This window comes from Akebia trifoliata, chromosome 10, assembly GCF_017979445.1.
Source record: "Akebia trifoliata isolate Shusen 1 chromosome 10, ASM1797944v1, whole genome shotgun sequence".
In the NCBI taxonomy this organism is placed as follows: domain Eukaryota; kingdom Viridiplantae; phylum Streptophyta; class Magnoliopsida; order Ranunculales; family Lardizabalaceae; genus Akebia; species Akebia trifoliata.
The window spans coordinates 24569668-24585445 of NC_141384.1; the positions used below are offsets into that span (position 1 = coordinate 24569668).

Genomic DNA, 15778 nt, shown 5'->3' on the forward strand with positions numbered 1-15778 from the left:
TTTACATTGAAGAGGAGGCTTGATAGCATTGAATTTATCATAGGAGAGGGGACTTTTATAAAGGTTTGGGGGTTATTTTTAGTGTTAAAAATATCAATAGTAAAAAATGGTGGAGAAAGACATGGTTTAGGCAAAAAATATTTTAAATTTGAAGTTATGAAGGGGTAAATGTGATAAAGAGGGCAAATGGGTTGCTTTTGACGAATATTCATGGAGAAAATCCAAATGGATTGATTAGACAACTCATACCCTAGATTAAGTGATGGTTAAATTAAAAGGTGTGGGTGTTTAGTTGAGAGAATGATTCATATAAGGGGTTAGGTGGTTAAATTTTGGGGGGTGGGAGTTGTGATGACATGTGGCAAAAGAGTATGGAGGTGTATGGGTGACTTGATTAAGGAGGAGTGTGGGGATGACTTACGATGGAAGTTTTAGAGAAAGTGATGGGGTTTGGTAATGACATGTGCTATGGTAGAATAGTGGGTTGTAGCTTTTAAGGGTGATGATGGGGTTAGATAGATTGGATTTGGGATTTTAGTTGTGGTGATGGAATGTGTCCCTTTTTATGAGCATGAGCTTTTGATGTTGTGTGGACCTTGACCTTGGTCAAGTGGGCATTAATTGAGTTTTAAGTTTAGATAATGGATATGAGTATGGTTTAAAAGGATTTTTGTAGGTTGATTTTTGGTTAGGAAATTAATTAGATTTGGCTTAAGTTAAGGTTAAGCTTAGGTTAGAAATTGATTTAGAATGGGGTTTACAGGGGATTTAGGGTGGCTTATAAGTGGTGGATTTAGACATTCTTGGAAATGGGCTTAAGATTTGATTTTACGATTGGGTTCGGTTTGATTTAGATGAGTTTAGAATGTGGTGAGTAGGCACGGATTCATAAGAAAAATATTTGTAAGCCCATGGGCCAATTAAAAGGCTTTGGGTTATTTTATTATGAAAGTTTCAAAATTAGGCCCTTAGGCCTTTGATTGTAAAAAATACATTTTTATGGGATTTTTCAAAAGGGACTCATACAAATTGGGGTATCTACAATAATTTTGTAAGATTTATGTATTCCAATAAACAATTATAAATTATGTGGCCTCTAAAGTATACTTGAACTGAGGAGGACTAGACAATTATAAATTTCTCTTCCCAATAGAGTTCCAACAACATTAGTAACTAATAGAAGTTCCCTTAAAGCTTAAACTCATTTATGGTTGATGTATTTGGATTGAATGTTAGCATAGTTCAATCTGGATGGTTCAACAAAGAGTTGTCTCAACTCATATCATTGAGGGTATACATGTGAATTTGCCAAAATCCCAAAATAAATGTTAGCTAGTTGTGTTATTGATGGAGTTGGTTGTATTCGGCAGCAATGAATTCTGTTAGATATCACTAGAAAATTTTTAGTTTAAACTCATTTTGGGGAGGTTATGATCACCCTTATTTGTATTTGAATTGTAACGAACTAATACAATAGCTTGTTTTTTTATATATTATGTCTTTGATATTTGATTACATTCATTTTGACTATAATGTTTATCAGTGATTTTGAATGCATTATTGTGGATATAATCATTTTTTTTCTACCTTGGGTATTTGGGCCTCTTAAAACACCCACTATCATAGGGCACATATGTCATCCCATCCACAAGTACAAGGTATATTTGAATAAATCCCAAGGGGTGGACATGATGAGTTATTTCTAATGTCAAATTCCTTGTTGACGTAAAATATTATAGAACACTCACATCATGGGGCACATATGTCATCCCATCCATAAGTACAAGGTATATTTGAATAAATCCCAAGGGGTGGACATGATGAGTTATTTCTAATGTCAAATTCCTTGTTGATGTAAAATATTATAGAACACTCACATCATGGGGCACATATGTCATCTCATCAACAAGTACAAGGTGTATTTAAATAAATCTCAAGGGGTGGACATAATGAGTTATTTCTAATGTTAAATTCCTTCTTGATGTAAAATATTGTATGCTAAACATGGATCTTGCCAAAGAAATACAAGTTGTTTGTTACAGTGCTATGTCATTCACAGGTATTATTTATTCTTATCAATAAATAAAACTATCAAATAAAAGTACAAAAATTCATATTTTGAGGAACAAAAGAAAATATTGATATTGAACAAAAATTCTTATTTAAATATTTGTAACATGTAATTTTGGACTTCTAGCACAAAAACATATTATTTGTCCATTTGATCTTTAAACTCTTTTGGGATATCTACTTTAAAATATTTTTTTATGCAATCAAATATATGATTAATAAATTTTCTTCATCATTTGAAAGGACCTTAGGAAGAGAAATTATATTACATAATAGTCGTGGGGCTCATTTAGACTTTGTCCAAAATCTTGCTGAAGTCTACCATGTTTGGTGCGGATTATCAATAAAAAATAAAGGAGAATAAAATAAATAAAAACATTGGCAAGTAAGTGTTGATCTACAGAGACATTGTTGATCCAACAATTTTTGACCTTGATCATAGTTCAAAATCTTAAAGAAAATTGAAATAAAAATAATCTAAGATAAACAAGCATAGGAATCACAATGTAAAGAGCTAGATCAGTCAAATCCATCAAAACAATTCATCTTATTCATTTATTTGTTTACTTATTATCTTGATCCAATCATCAAAGCTAATGTTATTGGATTGGAAGGTGAAAGTTGTTAATCTAAATACTATGATGATATTTAATAAGACGAAATCAAAAAGTTAAATATCAAATCTCTAACAGAATATAGTTTAACTTGAACTTATCTAAGATTAAACTATCAAAATCATGATAATAAATATTATATCTAATAATCACTATTTAATAAATTGGTATCAAAATATAGAATTGAAGAATGATTATAAACAAATAAAATTATCTAAGATAATCTTGCTTAGACTTTATCGACCTCTCTAACAGAGGTATAGCAACAAATCATAACAGAATAATAAAAATTAAACATAAAAGAGATTAGGAAGAAAGTGATGCTCCTTTTATTAATCTTGGCTTGAAATTGGTAGAATACTCATTTTGTTTACAAAACTTAAATAAAAAGTAGACTATAACAAATCTGAAAAAGAAAAAAGATAATAAGAGAAGATGATCTTAAGCACTTGTCTGGTCTCTTATTTATAGGGGATAGATTAGGATTTCTTTAAAATTCGGAACACTTTCATATTTTACAAGGACTCTGAACCTTAACTTATTACATTATAAATCACACCGCCTCAATATTGCACGGATCTAGAGATAAAGTTTAGTGACATTAACGAGCCGCCTAAGGTGTTCACCTCACCGTAGTGCTTGTGAGTCTGTTGACTTTGGTCTTCAGTCCATGGTCTTGTCTTAGGTCTTGAATCATAATATATGTCTTTTAATTGTCTTAGTTCATCATTTTGAATCTTGTGACTTTGACTTATAAAAAATAAATAACCATAATTAGTCCAAAAATTTATAAATAATTAAAAAACAATAATAAACATAGACTATTAACGTATTATGGTTATTTAGGGGATTTTATATATTATTCTACCTTAAAGTCTCTGCAAATAGGGCCCTAGAAACAACTTCTAGGCCCTGATCATACTACTTTACATATGGGTTTAAAGTTGCAAAGATAAATGGCATTACATGACAATTTTTACTATCACGTTGTTAGATGCAAATACAATTTGGCCATCTACTCACAGTTACCATTTCAAATGAGAAAACAAGTGAAAGTTAATGACTGATCTGGAGTGATTAATTTATTTAATTGTATGAAATTAAAATTTTCAACTTGGGAATCAATTATGCTTTAAGTGACTATGTGCCTTGTTTTTACTGACATTGAGCTAGTAAATGGTAGCCATCATTAAACATATATTTAATCATTCAAATACCATGTTCCTCCACAAACTAACATCCCAAATCCCTCAGTTTTTTTATTTTACTAGACATTTTGTCTGACTTGTGGTCGCCAACCATAACTGTTAGTTCCATATGTATTAGCATTTTTTCCATGTTGTCAAACTTGACTTTGAAAATACAGATCCAATGCAATCAAAATTTGAATTTCTTATTTTCCTTATTTTCTTTTCTTTAAACAAAGAACACAAATGCTTTTGTTTCATTATTATTCCTTCTTGACATGATCCCACCATGTGTGCACCAACACCCGGCAGATAATGATCGCTATGTGAAGAATTGTTGAAATGGTAAATCACCCAAAGAGACAAGATGGTGGTTTCAAGACAACAAAGTGGAATACAACATGATTAATAACAAATGCATCTTCTAGTGGAGTTGGTCAACAAGATAGTTATATTGCTACCTCTTTTTAAAGGAATAAAGGAGGAAAGAAATGCATTCCAGTGCCATCCAGCAAAGTCGGGTTTGGAGTATGTGATGTAATGAGCTTCAGTAAATTTGCATGCTTGGTATTTGTGAAAGAAGAGTATTTTATTTTTTAGAAAATATGTAATGACCAAACAAGTTGGTTGGTGCCTATGGGTAGATTGGGTAAAGATAATTTGTGCATTTTAAATTTATGTAAAATCACATAACTAGAAATGACTAGTTATGAGGTTCTCATAAAAATCTGTATAATATATCTTGGAACAACATAATTCAGAGAACTTTACTACATACTTTGGTTGAACATTTTATTTCATTTATTTTAAAGATATGAATCTATCTTCTAACAAAGATAGAATATATGATAGATAAAATATGCTAACCCCAATAAATTGGATAAAGTGTAGACAGACGTGATGATTTTAATTTAAAAGGTGGTGTGATATTATAAGATATATATAGATGGTGATAGTTATGATTTTGTTCGACAAAGGTATTGTGATATATGAGTAAAAATTGATATGATTGGTGATACTAAAGTATATTGAAAAGGAAATACTTCAAATATAATTCTGACAAAGAAAGACAACAACCATAAAATTAGATGGGTGATACTAAAATAAATTGAAAAAATGTTCAGGAAAACAAGAAAGTTAAACTAGAAAATCTATATCATTGTTTAGTTCTAATGGATTGATATGAGCTTCCATTGGAAGATCAACATCTCAGTGGGTACATATGGTGCATCTAGAATAACATCTCTGCATCACTTCGTTGCTTTTCCTTAGAATATGAATTCACATATTTTCTTATAATCTAAACTAAGAATGTAGTATTTGAAGCAATACATCCCTACAAAATAACAAATATTTTATAATATAATAAGATAAAATATACAATAAAAATCAAACTAGAACATTATGTCACACCTAATTAAATTGATGAAATCCAATAGAAGAAGTATCATAATCATTTTGTTGTAGGTAAAAGAGTTGTTCATCAATTGCATAGTAATCACAAGGCTTTCCTGGACAATTTATGTTCCGTAATTATATTAAATAAAGAACATTGAAAAGCAGAAAATATAACAAAGAAATTTTAAAGTATACCTAATTCAAACTATTAGTTTGATTGTCAAATACAATTGTCTAATATGGCCTAATACTAAACATAAAAGAACCTTGACCTAAATGGTTTAGTTGAGTATGGTTAAGCAAATTTGTCATATAACCTTACAAATTTAGAAGAAAAAAAATATAAATTATGACTTTAATGATTAGAATGTCAAAATCTAATTCAAAATAACCAAATTCAAAAAAATTTAGATTTTACATGGTGGGAAAGATATGTGCTAAAATATCAACCGGTTTAGATCACCTAAATCATTAAACATTTCATTTATTAAGATGAAGAAAATAAAGAAATAATTTTAGAAAAATAAAATAATAAAATTATATTGACACTTCTTTGTGGATGTTCCGTTTCTTATGAGTTCGTGGATCAACATCAAGAAAAACATAGTGAGAATCTTACCAATCTAAAATTATAATTATTTAATATAATTATATTTTTAATAACGAAAATTCATGCATTACCTTCATAAAAAGGAAAAACCAAAAGATTAATGTCTTGCCTACTTCCATATCTTGTCTACTTTGATGTTGGACAGTCATGTTTTATTTTTTCTCTCAAGTTTGCTTCCTTTGTGGTTTTTTTCCAAAAAAAATTTCATTCTACTAGGCCACCCTTTATTTTTAACAATTGGAGGATCATGAATTAAAATTCATTTTTGGAACTATGAACTATGAACTTCGATCGCTTTAGTTGTATCATCATTTTTTCCTCTCATACCTTCAAGAGATGTTCTTTTCAACGTATTTTCTACTTCCTTTAATGTCTTCTATAACCAATGTTTTGTCATTTTCTACACATCTACTGATAACGTGCCCTTGGATGCAATGTCCATTATTTGATGGCAAAGGTTATTATGTCTTGAAGATAAATGCTTTTGGCAATCCACTTATATTTGTTCCCTTTCTTCCTTTATAACAAGTCCACATTTTGCATTTCTTGTTTACCTTTTTAAGATATATAGTAGAGGAGTTTTGACAACATTAATTATACCTTATGCCTTCGAAATGTGGCTGCATAAGATGCATGTATACTTAAAATTCTGACAAGTACACTTGGCACTTGAATCATTAGAAGAAAGTTTGATATTGCCTTATTATGAAGCTGGCACTTAAAAATGGACGTGGTCTCATAATTTTCAACATTTTCAGACTTGAATTGAAGGCTTAAAAACAACTCATCTTGAAAATTTTCAAACCCAAACTTTGGGTAAGTCTTCTTTGCATCTTCTTCTATCTGCATGGATACCTTAAGGCATGAAAATACATAATTTCCATGAAAATCAACTCTAAGCTCTTTTTCATGTCGATGCACATGTGCTTTATCAATTGCCATCAGAAACTCTTGAAATGTCATATCTCTTTCCAAGAAATCTTTAAAAAACTTATTTATACTCTCGTTTTATTGTGTTGTTGTCATGTCAGCACAAAATATATCTTTCGAGTAAATTAATACAAATTGTTGACGCTTAGCATAAAGCTTTTCTATCTAACCATTTTCACCCAAATTATGTCTTGCAAGTAAACTTTCCCAACTTGCTTCAAACTTTTCAATAGTCTTATTATTGTAGATGCAGTGAATGAGCAATTTTGCCTGTAAAATTGTCCCAAATGCTTGTGGGCATCTTGAAAAATGTGTCATAAACAATAGCGTTGATGAGTATTCGGAAAAACTTGTGCAATCGCTCCTGACATGGTTGAATCTTGATTAGTGAGAATGATTTTTAGATGTTTTCCCTTCGTTGTCCTCATCCATGTTTCTAATACCCATATATACGAAGTTTCTGTTTCATTCAAAATTATCATAGCCCCAAAATAAGTGGTTTGCAAATGATGATTTACTTCGACAATTGGAACAAATGTCATCTTGTACTTATTTGTTTCATATATTGCATCAAAACAAACAACATCTCCAAAATAATTATAATCCATCATTGATATTGCATAGTCTAGAAGAAACTTGTCGATTGCAATTTGAATCAAGTTGGATTGCATAAAACAAATTAGGATTTGTAACTTGCATTTCATTGAAGCAATATAAGATACCTCGTGGATCTTCCTTCTTAAAATCCATTCTTCTTACAGAGAGCATGTGATTCCATACATCTCAATCAATAAATCCAAAATATCTACTTTCACCAACTTCTTCAAATAAGTAGTTCATTAAGAGATTTGATCTAATGCTCGCTTTATTCATATTTTGAATCAAATCCCCTTGACTTCCACTATGTGAAAAAAGCCCATATTTGACGGTCTTAGCCCGTCAAATATGCCTGTCAAATATTTTCCTGTAGAATTTTTTTTTTACTACCCTAGACTATCAAATTATTAGAGAATAAACTTCAAAAAAAAAAAAAATCCATAGAGTATGGCTGTCGAATTTGGAGGTTTAACAAATAATAACACGGTCCTCTAATTCACTAATCACAATAAACGAAATAATAATAAAAAAAATCAGAAAAAAAAAAATTAAAAAAAAAATCATAAAACAAGCTCCAAATTAAGTTAAACAACTCAAAATTCATATTATATATTGAAATTCCATTATTAAACAAGTTCTAATATAAGCAATTGGGCACTAACAAATGAAATTGAGTCACATAATTGCTTAGAAATAAAACACAATAAAAAACAAATGGTTGTGATGCATTTCATCTGTTCTGGCTCTCTCCGCTCTATCGTGTCCTTTTATTTTTCTCAAGGTTTGGATTTCTCTTACATTGTCACTGTTTCCTAGATCAGATACTCCTTATTGGTTCGATTTTGAGATGGTTGAAGACTTCACCGTCGTGTCAAAAGTTTCTTATGTAATGTATGCTCAAAATTTCGAGCTCAAATATCATGCCACGTGGAATCAATCACCATATATAAACCACTAATACCATCAAACAACGAAAGAGAGTTCCACATTCTCCCATGCCTCATGAACACAGAACATGATTACTAAGATATCACTTCATACCATCAATATCAAAAGTTCATCAATAAAAGTATGACGTTTTTCTGATTTCAATGCCGGAGTCAAAACAATAAGCAGAAGAAGAAATCAATGATTATACCGAAGATGGAATACAGACAAACCATGTTGTGTAGTTAATTAAAAAGATCGAATAATAATAAATTCAAACACACTCAATTGACGTGGAATGTGCACAGAACCATAGTGCTTGAGTCACGTATTATGCCCATCCTATAATGCTTGAGTCACCTAGGGATAGATGGGGCTTGAACTTAAGTTGTGTTTTTTTTTTTCACTTATTTCTCTTCCCATCTGGGTTTTGTGACTAATGGAGAAGGTTGTTTACTGTATAGCAGTTATGAAAATGCATATAAACAGATTAAAGGGCATCAAGACAAATACCTCAAGAGTGGATGTGAGGCCAACTCTAATATCTCCACAATACTCTTGGTCCTTGACCACATTGTAAGGAGTTGGTGGCAAATTTCCCTCCATAAACAGTGAATCAAGAGAAATGCTGTAAAAATCATAAAATAAAAATTTGAATAACTTCACTTCAAGTATGATGATAATACATAAAAGGGTAACAATTTGAATAACTTCACATTAAGTCTGAAGAGTGGTTTTGATCCTCCATTTGTGGTATTACCACATAAAGACTTCTCACCAAGTTGGCACCTATTCCAACAAAATTTTGGATATTGAACTATAAACACAAGTACAAATATCGATCAAGCATGCTACACTTCACAAAATTACATCCCTAAAATTTACTTTTTAATAGACCAATCGTAGCTACAGCCCCTTGATCGTAGTAAAAAAAAAATGGTGGCAATTTTTTTTAAAGTCGGATTTTAAAAAATTCATTTTTTAGGGAAAAACAAGTGAAAAACAATAAAACAAGTGTACTTCTAGCAATAAAACAAGTGAAAAACACATTAAAAAAAATACATTTTTTGTGGCTTGTGGTTAGTTTTTGTAGCCTTATGGTTGTTAGTGATTTGGCTCATTACTCCAACTTGGTGACAATTCCCTTGAACTGAGAGGAAAACATTGATCTTTAGCTAAAATTTATGAAAGAGATGAAAAGGGGATCTGTAAAATAAAGGCATTAAAAAGAAAAAGAAAAACTTTTGGTTTGCACCTCTTTTGCAGTGACCCCAAAATGATCTAGCAACATTCTTACTCCACTTCCTTTCGAAGTCCCAGAAGGGACAATTTCAAGTATATCTGGCATAGCTTGGACAACGCCCGCATGCCCTTTTGTTGCCTCTGACTAATATGGTCGTAATGTAGTAGTTACCTCCTTAGTTATGCCAAAAAAATAGAAGTTTTTGCAAATCCAAATAATTTGTGTTATCATGAGAATAGATTAGCCAAGTAACCACCACAATAGGAGATCATAGTAATTGGGCGTGTGCCCATCAAGTGAGGCCAACTGGCTGGGCATACATTGGCATTTTGCCCAATCTTATCTACTATAAAATATTTCTTAAAAATACTTTTATGACGTAATCAAAAGAATAAAACAGCCAAACAACAACAATATAAGATTGTATTGATTGGCTATTTGCACATGCGCCCAATGAGATCAACTGGCAGGGTCAACATTGGCATTTTCGAAATATATTGTAACTCTTGCGCAAGAAAACTCTAAGTTGATAAGACGTGTAGAGTGTTGTTCCCACTTCCTAGGTTTAAACCCCATCAGGAGAATGGAAAATCAAACACACAGAAGCATCCAAATATATGAAAAATTTTAAGAAATTAAAGCATTCAAATAACACATAAAAAGAGAGAAAAAAAAAAAATTGGTGGGTACATCAATGCTTGCACTCCCAAATTATAATAAATGCACTAGAAATTAAAAAATCAATGCTTGCACTCCCAAATTTTTTGAATACAAATAAATGCATTAAAAATTAAAATATCCATGCTTGGACTCCCAAATGATCTCAATCAAAAACAAACCAAGAACTTGGTACATGCATGGTCACTTGCAATCCCGGAAGTTTATCATGGAACCATCCATTTAAGTGACAAGCTCAACTCTAAAATTTTCATCATTATTACTTTAATAGCTTTTGCATTTTCTAGATTTACTTATTTACAAAACATATAGATTAGAGATAAAAGTTACACAATTTTTTTCATGACTTTGGTGTTAAATTACGGTTAGGTCGATATAATGTCTACTTTGCACAATAACATACCGGTATGTCAGCAGCAGCTAAGAGGTGCTCAATCGAAGGTATGACTTCTGCTTGCAGAAAACTCCCAAATCCCAATATCAAACAAACTTCAAATATTGAGGAATAAATAATCCAAGAGTGCAGCTAGGTACCTTTGGCTCGTGATATACAAAATAAAGTGAGTCAACCAATAGGTGGTCTATTAGTGTTAAGCACCGGTCCTGGCTAAATGCAATGAGAAGAACCTTGTGTTCCTAAGAGTACATAAATGCCTGCAAATCAAAATATAGGATTATGTCAATGACCGGAGTCAATCTCTCATGCAATTTCAATATATGAATCCAAAATAAACACCACCATTGGTCATATTGCTAACTGTAGACACCCCAATTTGAACGGGCCACTACTCGAAAAGGCCCAAAAATACAGATTTTCCAAATAAATGGGCCAACGGGCCTTAAGGGCCCAAGTCATTGAAAAGTGACATTTTGACCAAACTGAGGCCCCTAAGACCTCTCAATGGTTTAGGAGGCCCACCAAAAGGACTCGGCCAACCTTACGCTTTCCCAATATTCACCGCTCCGCTTCCAAAAATTAAAAATGCCAAATTTTCGATAAATTTCACCAACGGGCCTAAAAAGCCTGATTCGCCAACACGTGGCATTTTTTATCAAACTAATGATTGCAAAAATCTAAAAAAAATTAAAAAATTAAAAATGTGAGACTTGGGATGCCTACCCCTCCTCTACTACCACCGCTCCGCCTCCGAATCCGCAAAAAACCATAGGCCCACCTAAGGCCCATGAGCCCTCAACACTTTCCTAAATCGATTTCTCATCTTACCCTTAGCCTAAAATCAATCCCACATCACCTAAAATCTAAAACCAACCTATACCCTCAAAATCCATTCCAAAATAACCCTCAACCAAACCCTAAAACCCAAAACCATTTCTAAAACCCAAGCCCAACACTACAAAGCCCACAAATCATTAACCATATCCAATTCATTATCCAACCCACAACCCTAACCCATAAACCACAATCCACATCAACCAATCACTCTTTTATCATCAAAAGATGACACATGTCATCACCCCATCTCACCTCCCTCACCCAACTACCTACCCTATTAATTTGCTTTAAATCCCATCTACCCACACATCAACCCATCACCTTTTCTCTCAAATCAAACACATCTACCCACACCCCTAACCTATACCTCCCCTAATCTACCCTCATCATTCCCTACAAAACCCACATCTATAACATAAACCTACACCATCCTCTCAAGTCAAACACTCAACCTCTCCCATCAACCTATCTCAACCCTTCATTTCCACCCACTTTAACACATGGCATCATCTCCCTCACCCTCCCAAAATATCATCAACTACCTCTTTAAATCCTCCATTCTCTTAAATCAAATATCATTTAATCTCAACCACCAACTTAAACTCACCTCACCAAACACTCCACCCAAATGGGTTGGGTAGGATCCAAACCATTTGGGTCAAAACTCACCCATTTAACCCCCCTTCCTTAAATACCCTCCAATCTCCTCTAAATTACACCCATTTCTCTCTCAAACTCATAACCATTCTACCATTTTTCTTCACTTCACCCCATTATATCCCTAAAATAACTCTTCAACATCTATAAATACCCTCCTCCTCTTCCCAAAAATGGCCCCCAACTTTCACTACAAAATTATCTCCAACTCTCACTACTAACAACCATCACCAATCCTCCTCAAGTCTCATATACAAAAAAAAAAATATTATACTCCACTCATCTCTCTCATCATTTCTTCTCTACTCCTTCAACCATACAAGAATTGTATTTTCATAAAATACTAAGGACTCAAGAAGAAGAAAAGAAGAAAGAAGATACAAGGTGGGTTCAAGGCAATCCCCCCCCCCTCTCTCTTCTACACCCTCTCCTCCTCCCTTTTCTATCACCATCTCCCCTTCATTTTATTTTTTAGGATGAATGGACCCCAAGGCTAAAGGTCTATAAGGGTCATTTCCATCAATGGAATGACCCTATGATCAAGCCGAAAATGAACCCCTATCTAGGGTACAAATGCACAACACGTGGCACATCGTTTTTCGTATTTTTTTTAATCAAAATAATCGAGTTGAGTTGAGGTTACCACTATCTAGTGGGGAGAAAATGGTGCCTAACACCTTCCCTTTTCTCCAATCGAGCCGCTTACCCGAATCTCAAGGGTTGATTCATCTTTATCCATCGAGAGTCACCAAATACCAAAAATGTCACATTTTCTAAAAAAAATGCACATCGGGTGACCATTCACACCCACTTACAAAAATGAATGGTGGCGACTCCAAACCATTGTAGATGTGGTCATCGTAATGGCGAAATCACGTGTCTACACTAACCATAGTGCTTACATACAATACACATAAATTTAAATAGAAGATTATGCAACAAAGAAACAATACTATGAGATTAAACAAATCTTAAAAATGTTTTAATGTGAATATATTTCTTTTCTCATTTTTATTTTACGTAACAAACTACTAATAAATATATATATATATATATATATATATGTGTGCGTGTGTGTGTGTGTGCACGTCTATGCTTCTCAAAGGCATCATGTATCCAAGTGCATGTGCTGCAAGATCTCCACAAACTATTAAATACATGTTCGATGGGGTCAGATTTCTCCTAGTGGAGGAAAATGATACAGAACCATATTGTCACTTTAAGTTAAAGCAATATTTGGGTTAAAGAATACAAATGCAACAACTTGGAAATCTTGTCTATAGAGAGAGAGAGACGTGGAATGTACGTTTCTGAATTTCACATCATTGGCTTGCAAGGATAGCTCTAAATTTAAAGGAAAGATTTCATACCACTCCCACAAGCATTTAAGAAATGCAAATCATTTGAGCACTGCAAAGAATAATTCCCTTGCATCCAATTGAAAAAGAAGATTATAGAGAATATTGAAGTTTCTCCTGTTGTCTTTCATGCCCAAACAAGCAGTGAATATTGAAGTTTCTCAAGCATATAAATGATAGTCAAATAGGTGCCTGTGTTTTGGGGTTCAATTGTTAGACTAGTGTAGCATGATCTTTGCATAATATTATATATGTGTCTGTGCATGTCTACACCATCGAATCTTAAAGTGTAGAAAAAATAAGGGAAATGGAAGTGAAGAGCAAAACCTCCAGTATAAGAAGGCAAGGTGGTCACTTGGTTCATCATGTCCTTGAAAATCATTTCAGATGGTTCAACAACCACGACTCCTGAATTCAACCTCTCAGAATGCTTCAAATTAGTACAGAACTTCCTACATTTAAAGAGATCCTCAATACTCTTCACCACAATAGTGTCCGCCTCGAGATATACAACTACACAAAACAATTTATTTCAAATATAATAAACGTGACCAAATGAGAAATCAACCCAAACCACTATAGGATTAAGTACTGATTATCAAGACTAGTCACATAGCATCAAAATTGTGAAGCTCAGTCCAAGTATGGTGGTCCATTGTAGATGTAAGGAATTAGGTTGACGCATCTCCTGATATCTTCATTAAACCCATCTATATCTTTCCACATGCCATGATTTGGTCTTAGTTGGTTGAAAGTCTCAAATGCACTTCATATTTTACTAAGGTTGGCACACGTACATTCTCAAATGATACTTCTGCAACAATACAAATATTGACATCTCTGATTTAAATTCAGTTTTTTCTCCTAGATGCGCAATATCCTCAAATGGACTACTACTATAAAATGATAAAAGTTTACACTGAGGCTGCTTGTTTTGCTAAGGCATCTGCTACTGAATTTATTTCCCTAATAATAGTCTGTAATGCAATTCATTTTCCAACAGTTCTTTTTATTCTCTTTTATCCATGAAACCAGGCAAATTATACACTTTGATGAAACCTATATCAAAAGTTCAATCTACAATTTACATGGCTATGATTTCTCAAGAATCTGACCATCTAATTTAACATTTGAAAACCAATTTCACAGAAACAAAAAATAGAACGAAACCGATTGCTTTAGAAGATTAACAAACACCTAAAAACACTAAAAGATGTTCATTGTACGACAAAAATTAACCAAAAACCCAACTTTCCACCTCATATATCTTCAAAACCTCAACAAAACAGAATAATCTCACAATTTCATATCCAAACCCTCATAGAATCCACCATTAAAACATTAAAATAATACAAAATAAATCACTAAAAGAATCGAAGATATATTTAATTGTAAGACGCACTAGTAAACCACAAATCATCATCGAATTTACAGTCGATTCTCTTCAAATCAAGATTTACAGTCGATCATACCTTGAAAAGTGAAAACACCTTAATAGAAACCCAGCTTCCAATCTAAGACGATAAATTGTGACAGAGATCGAAACCTTAGAGAGTTCAATCCGATTGCGTGAGAGAAATTGAAATCCTAGAGACTTCAAATCCGATTGCGATTGCATCAATGAGATATGGAAGTGAGAGAGATCTATCGAGGGAGACAGATCGAAAAAGAGATCGATCAAATAAAGTGGGAGATGAGAACTATCGAGGGAGACAGATCGATCAAGGGATAGACTGTGAGAGAGAGAGATGGAGAGGTCGATCGATCAAGAGAGCGACTGTGAGAAAGAGATGAAGAGGTCGATCGATTGATGACTGTGAGAGAGAGAGAGATGAGCTCGAGAGACAAATAGTGAAAGTGGATGAGATCGAGCGAGAGATGGGAAATGTGGTCCGAAAGTCGTAGAACTTTGGTATTAAAAATTGACGAGCTAGGCTCATCAATTTTTTTGGTTAAAATTTGGAATTTTCACGTAGTGTTCGACTAATCTTTTGATGTGATCTTAGTAAATGACGCTTCTTCAATTTCTTAAATTTGTGATTGTGTTCTTCTTAAAAGATCTGCTTTATTCATATTTTGAATCAAATCCCTTTACTTCTATCAATCTTTTGATGTGATCTTAGTAAATGACATTTCTTCGATGTCTCACATTTGTGAGTGTTTTTTCTTAAAAGGCCGTAACAACCCATGCACCATATTCACTTTGTAACTTAACCACACACTTTGTTGGGCATCCTATTGTTGTATCACTATGATGCTTAACGTTGGTTACATC

General features: G+C 33.0%; 1 long non-coding RNA gene across 1 annotated transcript; it reads right to left on the reverse strand.

The window, feature by feature from the left end:
• Positions 1–9327: 9327 nt before the first annotated feature.
• On the reverse strand, positions 9328–14822 carry LOC147393391 (uncharacterized). The gene is made up of 2 exons (XR_015182201.1): positions 13831–14822; positions 9328–10908 (listed from the first exon to the last, which is right to left on the reverse strand). It is a non-coding gene; the product is annotated as an uncharacterized LOC147393391 (long non-coding RNA).
• Between the last annotated feature and the right edge of the window lie 956 nt (positions 14823–15778).